Source organism: Camelus ferus, chromosome 11, assembly GCF_009834535.1.
Source record: "Camelus ferus isolate YT-003-E chromosome 11, BCGSAC_Cfer_1.0, whole genome shotgun sequence".
Classification (NCBI taxonomy): domain Eukaryota; kingdom Metazoa; phylum Chordata; class Mammalia; order Artiodactyla; family Camelidae; genus Camelus; species Camelus ferus.
The window spans coordinates 76,372,386-76,395,472 of NC_045706.1; the positions used below are offsets into that span (position 1 = coordinate 76,372,386).

At 46.3% G+C, this 23,087-nt stretch overlaps 1 protein-coding gene across 10 annotated transcripts in view; it reads left to right on the forward strand.

Annotated features, from left to right (window-relative positions):
- CHRM3 (cholinergic receptor muscarinic 3) overlaps positions 1 to 23,087 on the forward strand; it is a 469,218-nt gene that overhangs the window by 271,429 nt on the left and 174,702 nt on the right. Inside the window, exon 1 of one of the 10 annotated variants that reach the window (XM_032491938.1) lies at positions 17,692 to 17,712. The exons of 8 other annotated variants lie outside the window; for them this stretch is intronic. The gene's annotated coding sequence lies outside the window, so the exon portion shown is untranslated. Of the gene's footprint in view, positions 1 to 17,691; positions 17,713 to 18,322; positions 18,458 to 23,087 lie in introns of those variants that run through there. One more of the 10 variants, XM_032491936.1, reaches the window with a different exon arrangement.

A 23,087-nucleotide genomic window follows, 5' to 3' on the forward strand; every position in this document is an offset into this window, starting at 1 on the left:
GTGAGGAGGTGCCAGAGACAGGGCTCTGCAGGCCTTCTCCTTCCCCTGAGTTCAGCTCCCTTTTCTCTGAGTCTTCCTCCTGCACCAAGACACTGAAGTCGGGAGGCCTGACCACCCAGTGGCTGGCTGCTTCCCCTCCCCATTCTCATGGTTGGGAGGGGTCAGTCCTTCATCAAATTAGGCCTGGAGTTTGGCCAGTAATTGCCTCATTTGGCTAGCTGGCTCTTCCTCTGGCTTTTAATCCATCCTTCGTAACAGTACCCAACCATTTTCCTAAAATACCACACTCATCGTGTCTGCTCTGCTTCTGATCTGTGACAGGCTGGTTAGCGGTGCACTCTTCTCCGTGGGTGCATGGCCTCAGTGACCCCATTCCTCTCAAGCCCGCCCCGCGTCCTCCCGCCTGACTTCTGTGGCTGTAAGCACATCTGCTCACTCCCACTCCATTTCTTGTTCATGCTGTTTCTTTTGCTTAGAATATTCTTTATTCTCCTAATCAGCTCTCCAAATCTATCTGTTCTTTAAGGGCCAGATTGAGTCTTTTTCCCTCTGTGTAATTTCTTTACCCTGGTCCACACTAATCAACCTGAAGCCAACTCCTAATGTCTGTATAATGATTATTCTGTTACCATTTTCTTAACAGTTCCAGTTGTGTTACATTCCTCTTTCTGGTCAGGAGAGTAAGTGCCTTGAGAAGTGCCTGGTCAGGAGAGTAGGTGCCATGCCAATTACTGCTTTGGTCCCAACCACTTTTCCTGAAATAGCATTAAACGCATAGTTGACACTCAGTAAATACTGCTTTTGGGGTTGATACAGTTATCTTTCAAAAGAATGTGGTGCACTGGTTAACTCTGGAATTAATTTGACTGTGGAATTGCAGGCTGAGGATATTTTGGGGTGGTCAGTTGGTATCCAGCCCTGGTACCAATAGTTGTGAAGAGCTGCCTGGCTGCGCCACAGACATGGCTGCCTTGAGTCGATTCTGGCGTTCCTTGCAAGGAGGACCCAGAGGGAGTTCTGGTCTTCAGAGCTGCACGTAAATCTTCCCTTTGCTGAGTAAGGGTGCTGCTCTGAGCTAGGTTTCACAAATGTGCCTTCACGACACAGGTTAAGTTGGGAAAGCAAGCTTTGCTTTCTTCTCAGTTCTTTTTTCTTTTTTTCACTCGGTCTTGTATAGTAAATCAGTGTCTAACATCTACAAAAACAAAATCCTCCTCATTTGCTGCACAATAGCATCTTAAGGCTTGAGTTCAGCATATTGAGCTACATACTTCTATGGAGACCTGAATCTCCATTCAGGAAAGGAGTATGTAGCAAGCAGCGTCTGTTTGTCCCGACTTACAGTGTTCTCATCTCAACAACATTTGTCGTCTTCAGTAGATATCATACATGAATGGGTGAAAATTTAACGTGCTTTCAAAATTCCACAGACTGAGAGTTACCTCATCCTTCTATAGCACGTGTTGTTATGATGAATTCAAGGTTGTGTCCCCATCCCAGAAACACACTGATTCAGCCCCTAAGCAGGTACCACCTCGGGCTGGGTCTTACGTGAAGAGGGCAACACAGATAAGCTGTATTTCACTCCCCTGGGAAATTCCTCTTTGCTTGATTCTCTTGCAAATTTACATGGGTTTCTGGTTCCTAGGGCGACAGAGGAAGTTTCTGAATTGTCTGGAGATTACATATCCCCACACACGGAAATCCTCTCTGCTGGAGGTTTTAGCTCTCTCTACGCTGTGCCTGTGGGCAAGCAGCAAAACATGAGTCGGTTCCAGGTCCCCGGTGCATTCAGGAGTTGTCGTGTTAAGGAAACAAAACACATCACTATTTGTTAATATGATTTTACCATTATGGTTTTGGGTAGAGGTGTGAAAATTACTACAGTACAAATCAGAAGTTCATAAGGGCAACCAGCTGATGACGGTTACCTGGGAATCTTTCATTTTTCTCTTTTCTCCCAAAATATATGACCTCCTATTTGGGATAAGCAAAGTCTTCTTGCTTCTGTGAGATGATAACATAATAAGCATTAAATTCAATTTTAGTGCACCTGTCCTTCAAGCTTTAGGCTGAAAACAGTTTGATCAAATTTAACACAAACTGAGATCTATATACACATATACATCACTTTAAGAAGTAATAATGTCGTCTTCGAGGAAGTAGTTAGTGGAGCCACTTGAAATTTGTACTTGATTTACCTCTATTCAGAATTTACTTGTTCATTCATTCGTGCAGGAACAACCCATGTTTCCATCAAGTTTGACATTTCACTGTACAGAAGTGGCAGGACGTTGAGGGGTAGTTCTTCGGGATGGTAATAAGCATTTGTCCTTTAGACTTTTATGAAGGTCGCTGAGGTTTTATCTAGCTTTGTTCATTTTAAAGAAGAAACGTCGTTGGGGAAAGGTTCTGAAACACCTTTTCACCGTTTTCCTTTTTTTTTTTTTTTTTTTGGCTGAGGGGGATAGTCCATATCAGCTGTAATTTCTGCTGACAAATAACTTTGAAGAAAATTAATATGGAAGAGCAGACATAGCTGCAGGTATGAATCAAAAGCTTGTACAAACTTTAGAGTGGTTAGTGCATCTTGTGCCAATTGAGAGGTGCGGGTGGAGAAAACGTGAAGAGCTGGACCTGGAAATTATACATGAATGGAGAATTCTCCCTTCCATGTAACTGATGAAGCAGTCAGTGAAGAGCTTTTGGCAGAATGGTGATTTGAATTTTGGTATGGATTACCAAAAAGGAAATTGTGGTAAACCAGATCCAGAAGGAAGATATAATTTGGAAGAATGTTGGAAAGAGAATAAACAACCAAAAGTGTATTTTAGCTTCTTATCACAGAAGCAGGAAGATGGTTCTCTACAGCCTTTCCCATGTAGCCGGGCCTCTCTTGTGCAATTCAAGCAGCAGAAGAAATGCCTTCTCTGAGCACAGAGCTCTGATCAGCATCGTGAGCGGCACCGGGAGAGGGAAGAAGCGGTGCTTGTCCCAGAGGACTTGACGGATTTATTAGAGGAAGATAAGATATGTATACAAGTAGCCACAATGCAAGGGAGAATTTGTTAATATTTATAGTCAAAATACAAATAAAGGGCTAGAGGGAGCTTAGAGGTAATAAATTTCCAGCTAGAGATTTTGCAAAAGAATTTACATGGAAACCATCTTCGTGCTAATCGTAAATGTTAGTGAGAAATTCTCTGGGCATGTATGAAAAGAAAAGGCACTCCGAAGAACTTGGGAAGGGAAACAGTATAGAACATGGTTGGCAAAAAGCAAATCGCCCTCTCTGAATACAGCTCAGGGTGTGTGTGTGTTAGTTTGCCAGGGCTGCGGCGACAAAGGACCACAGACTGGAGGACTTGAAGAGCAGAAGTTTATAGTCTGGCATTCTGGTGGCTGCAAGTCCAAGATCAGAGTGCTGGCAAGGTTGGTTCTGCCTGCCTGCTGGGATCATCTGTTCCATGCCGCTCCCTTAGCTTCTGGCGGCTGCTAACAATCTTTGGTGCTGCTTGGCATTCTCCCATGTCTCTGTGTCCAAATTTTCACTTTTTATAAGGACACTAGTCATACTGGATTAAGGCCCATCCTGATGATCCCGTTTGTACTCGATTACGTCTGTGAAGACCAAATAAAGTCACGTTATGAGGTGCTGGGACTTGAACATATCTTTTGGAAAGGCTATAAATCAACCCAGAACAGTATGTAAAGGAGAGAAAAATGACAATTTTGGATGGAAAAGAGATTCACTATATGTATCAAGTGGACTTGATGTTCAAAGTAAGAAATATAGATACTGCTCCAGGTGTGCAAAGTGATTAAATTACCTGGGGATAAAAGCTTTGATACACAATCAGGATGCAAAGTTGTGAGACAAGCCTCAGGTAGATGATATCGAAGATAAAGAGAAATGCAAATTTAAAAATTTTACATTTTACAATAGATAAGGAGTTCAGATGTCAAGGAGGATGGTTAATTTATTACAAGATGGAAGGAAATTTTATTGAGGAAAATAATACTTTCATTCAACTTTCAAGAGATGGAAAAAGGCACTTAACACAGCAAGAACATCCCGTGACCTGACAAGCAGAACTTTTCTCCACGCCACGTCACGCCAGTATCTGAAACCCTGTTGTCAAGCGCCATGTCCTGTGTTCGAAGTGCAGAAGGGATAGAATTTGCTAGCCGTGGAGCAGAACTGGGGAAGGTTTCCCCTCACTTCTTGACCCTTAACATCTAGAAAAGAATTTACTTCCTCTCGGCCCCACCCATGTGCACACACACACACTGGCATGAACAGTGCTGCGCTTATGCCCTAGATGTAGGGAAATGCTAAGGGGATACATAGAAACACTACATTTACTGTCACAGGTAATTGCCAAAAAATGTGGAAACCAAAATTATGTTTTTCAACATGTGTGTGTAGTGGAAGGAGCAAAGGGTTTGGAGCGCCACGATCTATTTTCTGGGTCGCTGTGGACAAAGGAACTAACCCGAACTTGGGCTGACGTGCTGTGTGAGGTGTGGATAAGTATGCCGTGGTTACGTGGAGGGGCAGATGGCGTAAGCTGTGCAAAGAACGCAGGCGGTGCTGCACGTTTCTTTCATCGTTATGGCCTCTGGTTTTCACAAGCAGAGGGTTCCGGGCATTGCACACACTGACTTGCTGTCTTACTCTTAAGCTGGAAAGAGATTAGCTGGATAATACAGAATGCAATCTGAATTTGTGGTTGGAAAATCCATGGCTTCTGTGGGACTGTGATAATTCCCGGCAGAAGTGGTCACTACTGTTTGTGTAAAGTTTCCTTCAGTTTGTTTAGTTTTGCAAACCTGGATGTTCTGAATAATGAGATACTTATTTTGGAAGTAAATCTACATTTTCAAACAAATACACCAGTGTCTGTTGGAAGAAAACTTAAGGAATGATTCTAAACTTTTTATGCAGATCAATGATACTGGGCCTGAAAGACACACGATAGCATGGAAGCACTGATTTTGAAATAGAGTGTAGCTAAAACATCCTCTCTTTTTCCACAGATTTTGTATTTTTTTGTACGCAGTAATTCCAGTAGACATTTTCTGGGCAACAGAGTTTATCAGCAGTTATTCTGTTGAGAATGTAGAACAGAAAACAGTAATTAAATACCTTCATTTACCCTACTTTATCCCTGACTCTGTAGCTAAACTTAAGCATAGACAAAATAAACACACCTTGCAATAACTTAATGTAGAAAAACCCACTGGGCGTCCGGCCCTCGAAGCAGTCTCGTACACAGTTGTAGACGTTGGATGCCTTTAGTTGTGCTGTTTCAGGTATTTCTTTGCATCCGTCTCTGACTTGGTAAATACATGCTCTGGAGTGTTTTGTTAAGAGAAGTGCCCACTCATCCCCTTACAGAGGGGATTGGGGCAGTTTCTGAATGTAGTAATTCTGGAACACTGGAGAGAATGTGGCCTGCAGGATGTCTGAATCTATGTAGTAACATCTTATTTTATGGATTAAAAAATAACCAGGAAACGAAAGACAAAAAAACAAGCCTCATAGTATAACACTACACAATTTTTTAGAAAATAGGGAAAAAATAGTTATTCAGCCATTAACATTTTTATTCTTTTTCCTGTTCATATTCAGAGTATATATAACAGTTTACAGACATCATATTTTGCAAACCTTAATTAAGTTTCCCATCATAGTGTGGACTTTAATATTGCTAAATTAGATTCATAATTATCACTTTATTAGGTATGTAATATTTCAGAAAATAGTCTTCATCTCATTAAGTATTTGTCTGTTGTTGGCCATTTATATAATAATCTCAACACTTCAATATTTTCAAAATTATAAATAATCATGCAACAGTTTCCCTGTTATATAGCGAAGAATTCATGTTATGTGTATTGCCTGAGAGCACAGTTCCTGGAGTTAGATTATTCAGGTTTCTGCTTCTCAGAACCAAGAAAGAAAATATATTTCAAATGATTAAAAGTTCTTGGCAGAGTTACTATGAATGTGTGTGGATTTTTGAAGAAAATAAACCTACAGGGTTAGCATTAAGCATTCCATACAGAAATGATAAAATTAATTTTCTGAGAAAATAGAATGTCCAAATGGTATTACTTTGTGGACTTACACAAAAATAGGCAAAAAAGCTTTTCTTCCTTCCTGGAGATGGTGTCTGTGAGCATGTAAGAGAGGTCTTTGAATTCCTTTTATGAAATATACAAGGTCACTTAAGAAGATGGCTATTCTTCAGGGGCAGAAGGCTATAATGGTCAATTAATGAGATAGCTTTTCGGGCACAGAAGTGGTTTCTAGGCCTGAGTAGTTTCGTAGACTGAGTTTGTTGTTACTTTTTAAATTTTTATTTATTTATGCATTTGACAGAGGTCCTGGAGATTGAACTCAGGCCCTTGTGCATGTTAAGCATGTGCTCTGCCACTGAGCTGTGCTCTCCCGCTGACTTGAGTTTATTTATCTTTCTTTTGTTGGGCTGTTAAGTTGTTTCATTCATGGTAGTTTGATCCTGCAGTCCCATGACAAGTTCAGTAACATCAACCAGCCTTCAGGGTCCCTGTTGCCAAAAAGAAATTTCTTGCTTAAAAACAATAAATAAAAATAAAAATAAAAGATGTTACCCTCAGGTCTTTATATCTAGCCCTGCCTAGTTACTTGCCTAGTTCTATCTTTAAAAATACAGTGTTTCCTTGTGCTTCTTATTTTCCTGCAGCTAAATCCACTGTTCATCAGAGGCCTGAGCGTGTAAACCGAGTGCAGTCGCACTGACCTCGCAGTTCTTGGACGTGGGAAGCTGGCTCCCACCCCAGGCCTTTGCTCCCTGGGTTCCCACTGTCTGCAGTGCTTCCCCCTCCCTGGCGAGCGGGGCTCCGCTCAGCCCACTCCACCTTCAGGCCGCAGCGGTCACGGACGCCAGATCTAAAACAATAGTCACACTCCAGGCAGCTGCTCCTTTCACACACATTTTTTTTTTTAGTAAAGCAGCCAATGTTACCTTATTAACTTTATTGCCATTTTGTGTTCCTCTCTAGAATACAATTCCTTTTGATCAATGACTTTATTTTATCCATGTATCCTGAGCTAGAACAGTCCTTGTTATGTGGCAGGGATTCCCTGTTTGTTGAAATGCTGAATGAATGAGTGAATGAGTGACTGACTGAGTGAATGAAGTCTCTCACGGATGTGGGCCTGCTGAGAGGGTTAGGCACCCCTTGAACTGTTACTGGCTGCTTTGGGAAATAATTATTTTCAGGGACAGGCTTTTAAGAGTTCTCTGACTTAAGAGGCAATTTCTTATTTGTCGTGAAGTTTGGGTTAAGGAGCTAAATTCCAAATAAGTTTAAAGAGATAACCAGTGGTATATCTAAATTCCTCATTGCTGACAAATTATTGCTTGGTAGCAAATCTACCTTTTAATTTTATCTTTAAAGCCTAAGTGTTTAACAAAGTCAATACCAGAAGTCAAGACAGTATCTGTATTAATGTTAATTAGCATTTTAACTAATGAAATGTCGTCGTACCCTGAGACGCCCCTAGAGAAACTGCGCAGAGCAGAAAGGACGGATGATGGTGCTGGTCATGGCAGCTTCCTTCCCCACCATTGACCTTGAAGGCTGGTTAATATTGCTGAACTTGTCGTGGGAACCCAGGAACAAAAGATTGTGGGTTAGACAATTTCATAACCCAATTAAAGAGGAAGAGATAAACAGTCTGTCTGTCTCCGTCTGTTTGTCATCTACAGCCGTAACTACATTCATGCCACTGGAGGTCAGTCCTTGGATTGGGCAGGCATTTCGTGGCGCCTTAGTAATTCCAGTGTCAGCCGTAGGCAGATACTGCAAGGAAGTGCATCACAACAGGCTGTGCTGGCGTGGCTTTGTAGCCACTGCGATTGCCAAAGCCCAGAGCTGGGCCGCTGTGGGGCTGCGTGTGTGGCGTGTGGGGGCGGGGCCGGAGGTTCTCCTCAAAAACAAGCCTCGATTAAGCACATAAAGCAAGAAATTTACTGCATATTAATCATTTAACCAGGTCTAGTGCAGAGAATTGGATACATATGGTTGAATATCAAGTTTAGATAGAGTAATTTAATAAGTTTTTCTGATGTCTCATTCTTGAGAAATCACTCCTTTCTGCGCATGAGGACAGTGAATGCGGTCTTCCTGGGCCATCTCCGAGCACTGCTCACGCGTGTACGCGGCGTGTTTCGCTGCTCCCGCGTGCCTTCCTGGGCGGCCTAGGTCACCTCTGCCCTCTGCCTGGAGGATGGAGGCCCCCCATCCTCTTCTTTCCCAGTTCCATTCAGCTTACTTTTAGGGAATTGAAGCGGTACTATTCTGAGTATTACAGTTATTTGACCGCTCATCCTCAGCCTGCAAACCCTGCCAGAAATGCCACGTCCCCTGTGACACCTGCCCGAGTCCCCACTGGGGCGAGTGAGCGTCTCTTTGTGGCCCCCATGGCATCGTGCAGTGCTGCCCCTGTGGCACAGTGGGGTCACAGCTTTAGTTCTTGGCTCATCTGTCTGCCTCACCCGCCATCACATACGGCTTTGGGGCCATGCGTGGGTTAGGTCTGCAACCCTGATGCCGCATTCGAATTTTCCTGCTCCTCTGAGGTTTGGTGAACTTTGTTCACCCCGTCTGACTTATCTGACTTTGCATTCTCTTGGAGTCCAGAGTTCTCCCTGCCCGTCCTGAAAATCACTCAAGAGTTTATTTCTAGTTTTTTTTTTTAATTGAAGTACAGTCAGTTACAGTGTGTCTTATCTCTGGTGTGTAGCACGGTGTCCCCATTATGCATATGCACACACATATTTGTTTTCATGTAGTCTCTGTTCAATCACAGTGTCCTTACTCCAGCTCAGTGTGTCTTAGCGATTCCCTAGCGCCCTGACTCACCACTCAGCCCCTTCCTAATTTTCCAGAAAAATATTGCCTTTCTTCAGAATTTAATGAGCCTAGTTAATGATTCATCAGAGATTGGGGGGGTTCACCACTGTCCCCTGCCACCCTCCCTGTCCCTCCCTGTGTGAAGGGACAGCCAGACCCTTCCTCAGAGCCCACTCAGGTGCCTCGTGACCTCAGCTCTCATCCTCGACAAGAAAAGCTCTCCCTTTAAGAGAAACTCTAGGGCTGTCCAAGAAGAGGACAGTCGCTCTTATCTCGGTTATGTCTTCATCTTTGTCGTGAGCACAGAATCGAGATACTTTTAATACTTTTAATGACTCTTGTCTCAGTTGACTTGATCCCTGCTCAGTTTCAGGCAGCTTTAGGCGCCTTCTATTTTGGTTATGATTTGGCTGTGATTTCAGCTACCTAATTGATCTGTGAGCTACTTTAATTTTCCTTTTATCCTTCACAGAATTCTCCTCAGATCAGAAGAGAAAAATGGACTATGTGAAAGTCATTTCTTGCTTAGAAATACTTCTGTAAGATAAGTGAAACACATTATTTTTAAAAACTAGGCATATCAAAGTTCACCTTGGAGTTTATCAGCAGGACCACATACCATTAGCATGCCGTGGCTGGAGTGAAGGAACCCTGGAGGTGTCTGTAACTGGGCGGGTGGCTGTGACTGCCCCCCGCCGGCCCTGGGGAGAATGTGAGCACGATGGCCCGCTGCCTCTGTCACCGCGATTGCAGCCCCCAAGGCAGTGTTCCTGAAGAACCTGAGAACAGTGATAGATGTATTTTGTCCAGGCAGAAGGAACCCCAGAGCAGCAGTAGATCAGACTTCATCTGCTAACGACAAGGTGAAACGTTTCCTCGTGGACAGTGATCCTCATTCTGTGTGGTGGAGACAGTCCGTGATCCCCGAGAGCGGAGTGGTCACATCTGGACTATTTCATTACTTCCCTAAAGTGGAATTTGACCATAAAGTAAAAGGACATATTTTTGGCCTGTTAGCTTACCCAGGATTTAAACCTGGGTGTGATGCATGAGGAGCCAGTCAGAGGTGTGTTCGGCATTCTAAAGCCCCCTGACTCCTCGTCACAGGGCCAGTTCCAGTGCCCAGAAAGGGGGCCGCACACAGCACTGCCCTCTGAGCCGGCGGGCATAGACTGTCTGCCACTGCAGAGATCCTGAAACCATCTCTGTGGGCGTTTCTGTGTGTAGACAAGAACATAACACATGCTGAAGGGTGCCTTCTCCATTCGGGTAGCTTAGCGGAGTGGACTGAACTCTGAACTGGCCGTCGGGGATCGGAATGACGATTCCGGCACTCGGTGTACTGTCTGAACGCCTCTCCCCACGCCACGTGAGTCCCGGAGCCGGTCTCCTCGTCTGTGGCGTGGGCAGCTCCGTCACACTGTGGGGCGGGAGGGTGCTCGCTGCCTCGCGCTTCCTTCACGTCTGCAGCTGTGCCTGGCCTGGAGCTCAGTCAGTGCTTTTCGAGGAGCTGAGTTGGGTTTGTGGTGATCAAAGAAAGTGATAAGCAGAACAAGGCCCAGGATAAAACAGAGTGCTAAATGCAGTTACAGTTGTGCTGTCCGTGGCGCACCACTGGAGACGCGTTGCTTATCCCACAGTTGCACGAACACCACCACCACGTCATAGGAGGCCTTCTTGTGTAGTGCAGCTGCTCGTTCTGTGACTCCCATCCCAGCTCCCTGCGCTCAGAGCTTTTTGCCCTTACCTGTTTTTTTCTGCTGTGTCAGCTACAGTGCAGGTGGCCAGTGCAGGTGGCCCCAGCCTGTCAGGGACCTCCGCAGCTCACCTCTGTCGTCTCTGCATGACTATTAACATGACCGCCTTCCACCAGCAGACGCCCCAGCTTGGATGATGAATCATAATGTCACTCTACTTAAGCATAAGTAGTAACATTCTGTCTATGTGGAGAAGAGACTAACAAGCAAAGCAACTGGAGAAATGTATGTAGCATGTTACGATTTTACACCTTCATCTCAGGACTAGACACACCGTTAAAACGACAGATTTCTCTCGTGTCACTTGAGTAACTCATCCGTCAGTCTAGCCAGTGGGACTTACAAAGTCAGGGTGTATCTCTGTGAAGGCCTTCATCTCCTGGCTTGAAAGTGCTTTCTGCTGGCCTTCAGGAGATCTCGTCTTCTCCCAGTTCCCCCACCTGGAGAACTGGCGACTCCCAGGGTCTGCGTTCATTCATTCAGTAACATTCACAGGACTAGCGCAGCGGGCGTGACGTAAAAAGCCAGGTGTGCAGTTGTGGCAGAGCGCGACCATCCTTCCTGGAGGTGTCACCATCTAAAGAGAGAAACAGGTGTTACTAATCGCAAAAACATAGAGCTGCACTTCTGATAATGTTCAAAAGAGAGGTAGGGGGTCGGGGCTCTGCGAGCTGGTAGAAGGGGTTTGAACTGATGAAGAACATTCAGAGAAGCTTTCTCTGTGGAAGCTTCAGCTGAGTTGAGATCAGGAAAATAAGCCAGTGTCACGTTGGTGAGGAAGAGCAGAGGCATAGGGTCCTGTGGTGGGGGGTGGGCACAGCCTGGGAGGGCACAGAGAGGCCACGCGGCACCGCCCGCCCGGCAGTCATGGAGGTGGGGCTGCAGAGGTGCCCCCGGAGGTGGGGAGGAGGCTGACGCGTTCTGTACTGGGGGCACGTGCTCAGCGAGCTGTGCAGGGTGCACTGAGAGGCACAGGACCAGAGGAGGCAGGGCCACACACAGGAGTCTCTCACAGCAGTCCTGCCCGGGAACGCGGTAGGGGGCAGACTGCGAAGGGCGGGGGCTGGCTGGGTGGTATTCAGGAGGTAAAACCTGTAGGTCGAGGTGATGAGGAAGGTGTGGGAGTGAAGATGAGGACGGGGCCAAGGAGGCCGTCGGGGGTGCGGCTTGGGCAGCGTTTTGAGTTCGCAAGTGCACCCTGGCTGCTGTTCCTCTTCCTCCTTGGCCGTCCACCAGACGCCAGCCTCCTGTCCCTCTGCTGCAGGTCATGGGGTGCTGGTGGCAAGAGTGGGCAGAGGCCTGTGTTTTACTTCCCCAGGAGGATAACTTGTCTTCCTCCTAGAAGACCGCACTGAAGTTCAGGAAGGTCGGAAGCGAGCTGTAACACAGAAAGTCACTTGGAAGTGCCCGGGGTAGCTGTTGGAGCCCACGAGCCCACACTCATCTCCGCGGGGTCTGTAACATGGCGTATCGCTGCTTGCCTAGAAAGTACCACCAGGTTGCCGGGGTTGGCTCACGGTCACCAATGGCAGTGATTTCACACATGTAGATGCACCTTGAAACTCAGGCCCTGTAATCCAAAACTCGGCAGTAAGGCCATGTCTTTCTTCCCCCATCGTTAAGTTCTGGCCCTAAAATGTCCTTTCCCAAGATTACCTTCTTCCCATAATTGACTGTGCAAATGACCCTTTCAGCAGGAAATAAAGATTGACCTCGCAGCAGAAGGTGTTGTGTTGTCTTGTGCTCTCAGTAGGATCAGTGGGATGAGAACACAGTATCAGAACATTCTGAGATATTCGGACTTAAATTACACTGTGTGGTTAGTCCCTCGGAGGGGTGTGTGTCACGAGCAGATTGCAGAAGCTTTCTCTGGAGTGTGGACGGCGGACTAGAGACCAGGTGTGTGGAAGTGAGATGAAGACTCTGCAGCAATCCTAACAGGGGAAGAAGAGGATTGGAACCAAGACAGTGACAGTGGCAGCAGAGAGACACAGAGAAAAGGCAAAATCATGAAGGCTTAATGATTAAGGCATCACCATAACTGTGAGTCACGGCTTCAGAGACAAAATAAAAGATCTGCTTTCCAGGCGGTGTGCTCCACACGAGAAATGCGGCCTGACAAGTGTTTGATCTCCCTGAACCTTGGTTGCCTCATCTGTAAAGTGAGGGGGGTACCTCCTGTACCTGACTGCTGGGAGGGTCACACGGGAAAACGCTTCAGAGCACTTGGTCGTGTGCCTGTCACAGAGCCAAGTGTGAGGCGAAGGCAGGAATTTAGTGGGCTAGTTTTGCTGAACTTGGGGTTAAAACTACATCGAAATGGACAGTCGTACAATGGTAAGTGCAACAAGAGGAGGAGTGGGAGACGATGACTCTGTGAGGGGTCAGAATTTTGCCAGTCAGACTCGGGTGAGGAGGGTGTTAAGTAAATGAGGGGAAGGAGAGCCTGAGGAAGGAAGAGGGAGGAACACTGCAGAAGGACTTGTTACAAATGGGCCAATGAGTGGTCCCTGAAAAGCCAAAACCAAAAAATCCCCGAGGAGAGATGGCCGGAGAGACACCTAAGGGGACATGCAGGAAACGGCGATGCTCCAGAAGCCAGGGGAGACTAGTTGGGGGGGAGCGGCCAGCCCCGTCAGACACCACCAAGGGCGGCGGTGCAACTGCAGGGCGTCCAGTAGACTTAACCACCCGGGAGGCGTTGGTTACCTTCAAAATACCAGCTTCAGTGAAGACCTGGAGGAATTAAAGACATATTTAGGTTGGTGAGGAGTGAATGATCGAGTGCGCACCGCCGTTTTAAGTAGTCGGAGCATGAAGGGAAGGAGGGGCAGTCTGACCAGAAGACTTAGGCTCAGCGTTCGGTTTGCTTCGTTTCGAGTCGGCCTGTGTGCTGCGGTGGGAGGGTAGGCGGAAGCCCTGATGCTGGGCCTTCGCCGTTGCCTTGGTGCTGATGATCCCACCAGGACTGAAGTCAGGCCGTAAGTGCGGCGTTCTTCAGTGAGGGTGGGAGAAAGGATACGCCGCCTAGAGTCAGCCGCCAGCCCCAGTAGATGCTGCACGGAAGCCAGTGTGAGAAGCAGAGTGGCTGCAGAACAGACAGCAAGGGTCAGGGTGCAGTCAGCAGTCCAGGCGGAACCCAGCGTGGGACAAGAGAGAATGTATCACTTCTGCGCACTGGGAGGCAAAGACTGGGGTGGGAAGAAATTGAGAGAGAGCAGGTGGAGTTGGCTGGTTCTCACTTCGTGGGCTAGCTGAGAGTCCAGAAGTGGCGGTTCGTTTATGATACTGGCTTGGAAGGAACGGTTAATTTTTGAGGGAAAAACAGATGCTGTGGGGTAGGTGGACAGTGTTGAGGTCCTGGTGACACTGAGATCAGGGCTTTGTAGCAGCACCCTTCTGCGGTCCCCTGGGTCTTTGCAGAGCTTAGCAGCGCAGAAGTCAAGTCGTTGGATTGTTGGAACTTTTGCAGGGCTGTGTGGAAGGGAGGCAAGAATCCCGGGGAGCAGGGTTCTGACAGGAGCGTGTTTGAAGCGAAGGCTGTGATGTCCAGGATGAGGAAAGGGAAGAGTCGAGCCAAAGGGAGCTGTGAAGCTGGAAGAAAGGCTACTTCTCAGAGAGTCGGAGTCTCGATGGGACTGTGGGACAGAGGCGGTGGCGATATGGACTTGGGAAGCTGGGGTGCTGGTTAGAAAATGTCACGGGGGAAGAGGAAGGAGTTAATCGAGTTTGGGGGCCATGGATGTGACTGGCTGGATCAGAGGGCGGAGATCATGACAGTGAGGGCGGGAGGGCACTGGTGGGCATTCGAGGGGCATTAACCTCACCCACAGTCTCGGATTGGATATTAGAGCTGTAAACCACGTGCCACAGTCTTTGTTAGATGTACAGGGTCACAGACTGCAGCCATTTGCAGGGAGAGATGGGGATAGTCCAACACTGTCAGCCCCAGAAGAGAGCACATTTTACAGGACAGTGAAGAAATAGTATTTTTTATTGAAGTGTAGTTGATTTGCAATGTTGTATTAGTTTCTGGTGTACAGCATCGTGATTCGGTTATATAAATATATACAGATTTTTTCAGATTCTGTTCCATTATAGTTTATTACAAGATACCGAATGTAGTTCCCTGTGCTCTACAGTAGGTCCTTGTTTTTATCTATTTCATATATGGTACTTAGATTCTGCAAATGATGAACTCCCAATTTATACTTTCCCTGTTCTCCCCTGGTAACCATAAGTTTGTTTTCTGTCTGTGAGTCTGTTTCTGTTTTATAAATAACTTCATTTGTCTCATTTTTTTTATTCCATATATAAGTTATATCATTACATTTGTCTTTGTCACTTAGTATGATCATCTCAAGGTCCATCCATGTTGCTGCAGATGGCATTATTTTATTCTTTTTTATGGCTGAGTAGTATTCCATTGTATAAATACACCACAACTTCTTTATCCAGTAATCTGTCGAGGGACATTTAGGTTGTTTCCATGTCTTGCCTACAGTAAATAGTGTTGCCATGAACATTGGGGTGCCTGTATCTTTTTGAATTAGAATTTTTGTCTTTTCTGGATATATTCCCAGGAGTGAGATTCCTAGATCATAGAGTAACTCTATTTTTAGTTTTTTAAGGAACCTCTGTACTGTTCTCCATAGCTGGCTTCACCAATTTACATTCCCACCAGCAGTGGAGGAGGGTTCCCTTTTCTCCACACCCTTTCCAGTATTTATCATTTGTAGACTTTTTGATGGTGGCCATCCTGACTGGTTTGAGGTGATTCCTTATTATAATTTTGCTTTGTGTTTCTCTGACAATTAGCAGTGTGGGCCATGTTTTCATGTGCGTGTTGGCTGTCTGTATGTCTTCTTTGGACACATGTCTATTTAGATCGTATGAAAAAATAGTATTTTTTAAAGTGATGATGATGAAGGCTAGCCAGTGGGTCCTGAGATAGTTTTTTTTTTTTTAAATTAGGATCCCACACTTTAGTAAACATTAGTAGACAGAGGAAGGAGCCCAGATGCAGCTGAGGTAGAAATCAGGGAAGGCAGCTTTCTCCTGAGATGAGAAGGCACAAGAGGGGTTTGGTTTCTTTGGCTTGGTTTTGATTTGTTACTTTACTTTTGCTTTAACCTTTCACAGAAGCGTATTCGAAGAATATGTGTTTCAGAAGCTAGTTATGGGTGACAGTTTAAGGAGCAGACCTTGAAATTTCTTCAACTCCAGAACCTTCCTTTTATTTTATTTTATTTTATTTTATTTTATTTTATTTTATTTTGCATGAATAAAATTGCCATGAGCACATCTTCCAAAGAAGGAATAGTTCAGGGGTGAGATATGAGATGAACGGTGAGATAGGAGATGAACGGTGAGCTTCTCCAAAGGCTCTTATTTGTGCTGGGCCCATATGTTTGCTGACAGAGTGGCCCCTGGCCTTGAAAGCAGCCAGTTGTGCTGACTTTGTTCCGGGGCCCCAGGAGAGCACAGAACAGAGTCTTCTGAACAACAGGAGGCTTGCTAGACATTTCAGCATCGCAGAAGGGACTTGGGGCCGTTTTCTCCGGCAGAAATTGAAATACTTTCCCTAACAAACAATTCCAGCACCACTGGAAAACCCCAATACAGACTTTAAGAAGGAACATACACACACGTTTATGAGTTATGTTACTGAAAAGTGACTAACGGTGGTTGTTGGCTGCTCTCGGCGGATTAGCGATTGAAGTCACATTTCTTCCCGTGTGAGCAGTGACCTGTGTGTGAAGTCCTTGTGCGGCAGAGCTGTGAGGTCGCGGATGCTGCCACCACGTGCTCTTTCAAAGTGCAGTTTACTCTTTTATGCTGCCCGTCGCTCCCGGCTTACACAGTGTCCAGGAAGTTGACCGTACTGAACAGAGAGCCAGCTCCCTTTCTTGAGTTGTATGCTTCCTCCTCCAAAGTTGACATTCCTTGAAGCAGTGTCCTGAAGTGACTTGTCCTGCTCCGGCTGAAGGGTGGTCATCTGTGTGACCGCCAGCCGTCTGCCAGACAGTCCTTCGCCCCCGTCAGTGTCTGGAGTGACACAGACACGTAGGACTCGGAAGCCGACTTTTCTACGTCTGCTGCTCCTCACGTGAAGCCTGATTTTGTGTCCTGACTAGTAGATGGTACAGGTGTAGGGGGACGGGTAGCAACCACTGTATTACTTTGCCACACTTCTCATGTTAACGGCTTCAAAAAATGTGGGTAAAGATAACAGTACCTGTCACAGCGCTCCTTTCAGACAATGGCAAAGCTTTAATCGGCGGATACGCACATGCACTCTGGAGTGAAGTGCAGCTTACCGGGTTGAAACCAGGCGAGTGGTTCATTGAACACTGCACAGAAGGTAAATGAAGTGTGTATTTTCCAATCACAATTGGAATTTTAAGTGAGTGGAATGAAATAAACTTAGTTTGGAATTTGAAATAAATTCAGCTTGGAATGTGTCTTAGAGACCTCAGTTTACAGAAGAGCTGTGCAAACGTCTCAGCATGAAACATGACACAAGGTGAAGTTTTCCTGGCACCTCAGTGGAGCCAGAGACGGATTTCTGCAGGGCCAGGGCACGGACAGTTGGCCGTGAGCTGTTCAGTTTCTCCTCGGGGAGGGAAACGCAGGTGCTTATTTAACACCCTGGGGTGGGAGTGGCGCTCCACCTGGTCGGTGGAGCTACGTTCACTTTCTCAGAAGGTAGTGTTTTTAGTCTGGTGTTGCCAATAAAATATTTCTATCCTGTTTCCACGTTTCTTTTATAATGTCTGCTTCAGTAGTTCTAAGTAACTTCAACTATCACACATAGTAAAACCGATTGGAGAAAAGGAGAAGTGGTCAGAGGAACCCCAAGAACCCACCTCCAGTAACTCAGAAATTACCAGCTAGTAGCAGTTTACCTGTCCTGCTGCCAAAGCTGTTTCCTCAAATTGTAGATTCTCATGAGCTTGTAGCTTTGCAGGGGAATCACAAAGGAGCCTGGTGTCTGTGTGCAAAGCTGAAGAAGAACTTGGTCACTAACAGTGCATCTTTTTCTAAGGTAAGTTTAAGGTACAAAAAGACTTAATCTTGAGAGTAGAAAAATCTACTTATTTCTTAGGACCTTAGAAATACTGGGTCATTTGGGAGTCCAGGAAGGTGCAAGGTACGGGACTCCAAAAGAGATCATCTGTAGATTAACACACTGGAAGGGGGGATGACTCCAGAAAACTGGAGAGAGGACGAGGGTGCAGAGCTGTGGGGCAGACGCTCATGATTAGATCTGGAGCATTTCGGAAGTGCAGCAGTGCAGTGGGCGAGCTCCAGGAATGCGGGGCGGTCAGGCTGGGCAGATGGCTTGCTCTGCGCTTAGTCGTTTGGAGGGACGGAGTTACAGCCCCTTGTGCTTACTGCATGTTGCGTTTTTCCACTAGGCGGTGTTTCCATTAGACAGTAGCTTGGGGTTGTTTAGCCCTCGTTTGCGTTTGGGTAAGATCAGGACAGTGCCTATAACTTAGCAAATATTTGTTTTCCTGGCAGCGACAGACCTGCCAGTGTGGCCGCTTCAGGGGCAGAGCTACAGTGTTTACAGTTTCTCCTGCTTGGAGCTTTCTATATATTTATCCCTGGATTAGGCTCAAAGTAAGCTGGTTTTATAGAGCAGCTGGGTGATTCTGACCATTTCATCTGGCGATTTTAGAACTGCATTGCTGCAGCTGACCCGTAGACGTAAGGAATTACTGGGTCACCAGCTCGCGGAAATGTCTTTTGATTATGAGCGCACTCTGAGCGTGTGTCCACTCAAGGTAAGGGGGAGGTACTGTGTGATCTACCCTAATGCCAATTTTGGTTAAATCAAAGTGGGATTTCGGTGGTGGCCTGGCTGCATCTCCTTAAGTTTAAGTGGTGGTTTGGCAGTTCTGTGTGGAAACAAGAGGTCTTTGAGGAACCGAGCCCTCGGACGAAGCAGCCGCGTCCATCAAACCACATCCTTCCTGCTGCCTGTGGGAACGGGGTGGTGTTTGTGTTGGGCTCCAAGCACACGCAGAGCAGATCTGTGTGCACTTCCACGAATAAAGGGACGTTGTGTGTGTGCTTGGCACCCGTGACAGCCGGGACAGTTGATTGCTTCCGAGAGCTTTGTTCCCACACTACAGTCAGCAAGGTTTGAAACACTGAGCTTGGAACCGGCAACTAAAAATACACATTTAAGCATTATCGTTTTAATGCTTAATCACAGCATTAAGTTCTGAAGAGCAGGGCGAAGACTTGCAGACTGTGTTACAGCCGTGCCGTCGCTCCAGCTACTGCGGCTCTGGGGGACGGGGCTTGGTGCGCTGTGAATGCAGCCTGCAGAGTAATGAGCCGGGGTGGGGAGCGTTCTGAGTTACTCTTGTCGTCTGATGAAGATGGACCAGAAAGTATGGGGTCTGAGCGTATGTTTGGCCAAAACTGAGAACTTTGCCCTGTTTTCCTTGCTCGTATTGTTCGTGTCATGTTTCACAGAGCTCTTGTCTTGTATCCAGACATGGGGTAGCACCCCATCAAAAAAAGTTGAAAATAAAATTAGAAGTAAGATTACAAATTAAGCTTGGGTTATTAAAGTGGAGCAGAGATTCTGCAATGCCGTGGGCCCGTCTTCCCAGGGCACCAGTCGGGACCTTTCCATGGTGCACACATTTACCAAGTGAAGAAAGAGCTAAGCATGCATATTGTAGACGCTCATGAGACACGGGAAATTTGAGTTTTCTGTTTCTTGGGGTTTTTTTTAGATTTTCTGTTATGTGATTCTCTAGAGCTTATACTAAAAAGCGCATGAGCAGGCGTGATTAGAAGAGAAACAGTCTTGTGCCGTTCATGCTGGAAATCACGTGTTGAATTTGACCCTTACATCAGTGGTCGTCTCCGTGAATGTAATGAAAACAAAGACAGGTGATAGCCCTCAGGTTTATCTGAATGCACTTTTTCTAGGTGAATAAAATTTCCTTCTTTAACACTTCTGTGAGAAGGAGTGATTTTGTTAAGAGCAGTAAGCATTGTTAAATTTTATTTTTGTTTTATTTACATTCAACTGAAATAGATTTGAGAAGAATGTATTCATTTATTCATTTCAGCAAGGGTCTCCATAAATTATTATAGTATGAGAATTAGGTATGATGAAAATTTTAATAACCCTAATTTTATTCAAGTGGGCTGATTAAAGCAGTGCTCCTCTGAAGAAATGGAAGTGTGTCAAAAGCCCAGACTCTGTGCCGTGTAAAGATACCTGTTCCTCAGAAAGCCCCGTGTGTTTCAGTTCTCAGACAGACACTGCAGAGGGTCCCTGTCTGATTCTGTGAGTGAAATTCTCTCCAGAGGGAATGCCAAGTACAAAAGATGAGGTTAGGATGAAGGTCCTTCTCTGGTGTACCTTGCAGTAGGGCCACTGCTCCCCAGCTCGCATAGCTCAGCTTACATCACAATCCGAGGGACTTCAGTATCAAGTCTCTGTGTGAAGAAACACATTTAAATGCTGGGCATGGCATTAAGCCTTAGGAATGGCATTTTTACTGAGTAATCATTAATGCTTTCAAGGCTTCTAAAACACAGTAAAGAATGTGTAAGCCATGGATGATATCAACGCATTTTATCAACAGGCAGTGCCAAGTTTCAAACTGAAAGTAAGTCACAATGGGAGTTTATATTTTAATGAAGGACAGAAAAAGTACCCTTGTAACAGGTTAAAAAGAAGAATGATAATTAAAAAAACCTTTTACATATTGCCAGGCCAAATGAAGAAGATTTCACTGCAATAATTCCTACGCTGAGAATTCGTTGTGGGGCAGTCAGAACGTATTCTCTTACTAAGGTATGGGAAATGCAAAAGAAGTCTTAAGCACACAGTCTGGTAGGAGAATATATGTACCTGTTTGTGTTACATGCACCTGTGGAACAGCTGGAGAATAATACCAACAAGACCAAAAATACAACAACGCAGCATGAAAAAGTAAACATTGCAGAAGGCAAGGGAGGAGAAAGAAGAAGACAGAGGGAATTTCCAGGACAGTGAGGTGTTTTTAAGAAGGATCTTGAAAATGGGTAAACTTTGTGCCCTCAACAAAGGGTAGAGAAAGGCATTCCAGACCGTGAAATCCTAGAAGAAAATGAAAAATAGTTAATTTTCCAATTCACATTCAGCTTTTGGTTCAAGGGATAAGCATGTAGATGCACTGCGACTTATTTGATCTTCTCCTGCATGAATCATTCAGTTTCTTTAATGTTCTAGCCAAAGTCTCTGAAGCAGTTTAACCACTTGATTTTGCCAGGCGATTTACAAAGATGTAGTCGCCTGGAAAATGCTAAAAGGATTGACTGAAACCAGTTTTCTTCCAGTCTTGTGAAGTGTGGCTTTGTTTCAGTCAGGTTGACTTGATGGCTAACAAAACAAAAAGACCCCACCAGCCGCGTTTCTCAGCGTCCCGTGGCCACGCGCACCTGTCCACTCACAGGTGCCCTGTCTGTTGCGTGAACAGACACTACTGCTGTCTGCTCCGTACTTCACGTGTTATTTTCACGAACTTACAAAGTCTTTCCTCTTGCAGTTTCCTAGAAAAAAGGACACAGATAACAAAATCTGGAGACTTCAGTTCTCGATTTGTAGTTGCTCCTACCAGCTCTGTGACTCTGGTCAAGTCAGGTACCCCTTCTTCCTCTCAGTTTTCCTCCGCTGACTCACTGGTCCCTGAGCATGCTCAGCCATCCGGACGCACCGCCTGCGATGCGAGTCTGTCGGAGAGAAGAATCTTCGTTATTTAGACTGTTAAAGATAATTTTAATGTACAAATAATACTTTTCATTTGGAGCTAAAGTAACATATGCAGGAGTTGCCTTCATGATGATCACTCAAATGAATCCTTTCTAAGCCTGGAAAAGCTATGCGTTTATTCAAGAACGTCCGTAAACACGGGTGTGCTTTATTGAGTCTCACCTTCCCTTTACGTTGGTTTCTCGAGTGTGACTACGTTCCAGACTAGGCACAGAGCGGACACCGCCTAAGAGATTACAAAAAGTTAAAAGGGAAATAGAAGTCAAAACAGGTTTGGTTGGTTGTGTCACCACTGTGTTAATGTGCTCTGTCTAGGAGGGCCTTAATTAGATTTACTTAATTACTTTTAGAGGAGGTACTGGGACCTGCACCCAGGACCTCGGGCATGCTAAGCGCGCTCTAGCCCTTGAGCTGTGCCCTCCCCCTTACCTCAGCTTGTTTTGAGAGAAGCTTGGTGGTCCATTACTGGTGTGTACCCTGAACCTAGCTGAGCAGTGGAGTCCGCGGAGACGTGAATGTGCTCAGTGCCCTCTGCCTCCTGTCTCGTGTTTCCTCTCCGTGGCGGGAGAGGTGCCGCTGGGGTGCGGGTCAGCGGCCTCTCAGTCGGCTCGTGTGGCAGCAGCGCAGCTACGTCGGTCTGTGGAGCCGCACCCGGGCCGTCGGCACGCAGGTGCTTTCTGGAATACCAAACACGCGGAGCAGCTCCCCTCAGCAGGCGGCAGGCGTGCCTGCGTACCTTCCGTGCTGCATCACGAGGAGAAAGCCGGTCCCTAAGGTGGAACTGAACTGTAGCTGTCGTTCAGAGTTGTCATGTCTCGTCGGTATTTTCCTTTGAAAGACCAGTAGTTTGTGCTGTCTTTGATGGACGTGACAGCAGCAAAATCAGGGTTGTTACTTATTTTGGACTTGATATTTCAGGTTGGTCTTTAAAGTGCACAGTGGGTCACGAGGACTGGCAGATGCAGCAACTCAGCAGATGTTAACTAGCCTCTCCTGGGACTGTTACAGAGCTGTGTCACCACAGCCTCTAGCAGTAACGGCCAGCGCACGCCGAGCGATCAGCATGTGCCAGACATGGTGCTAGTGCTTTATTGCTGCATCTCGCTGTTCTCGCCCTGGGTGGGGTGCGAAGTGCTTAACTGCGACCCTGTCCTCAGGGCGAGCTGCCTGAGGTGTTTCTGGAACTAGATCGGGAGGCACTGTGTCCACCGTGCCGGACCCAGGGCCGCCGCAGCTCCGGCAGGGCCTCCGCTCTCACCCTGGAGCGGCGCTCATCCCAGAGCTTAGACGTGCTGCCCCAGGACAAGACGGGGAGCGTTTTGCATCTTTGCGGCACCCACTCCGTTGAGTTGCAGATCCAAATCGTGGCACTTGCCAAAAATCCAGGCATTTTCACCACAGAAAGTCAGGAAACAAACTCCATTTTATGAATGAGTATATTTTGGCCCTCAGTGAAGTCACTGAAGCCAAGCTGCAGAATCTCGGCTACTGTCAAATATGGTTGAAAACTCTCAAACGTGCCCCTTTGTCCCTATTCGGACCCCCAAGCCAGAAGCCTTGCCTTGGTTGGCCGGGTTGTAGGTGCCGGAGCAGTGGTCAGCGGGGCAGGAGTGTTGGCGTGGGAGGGCGTG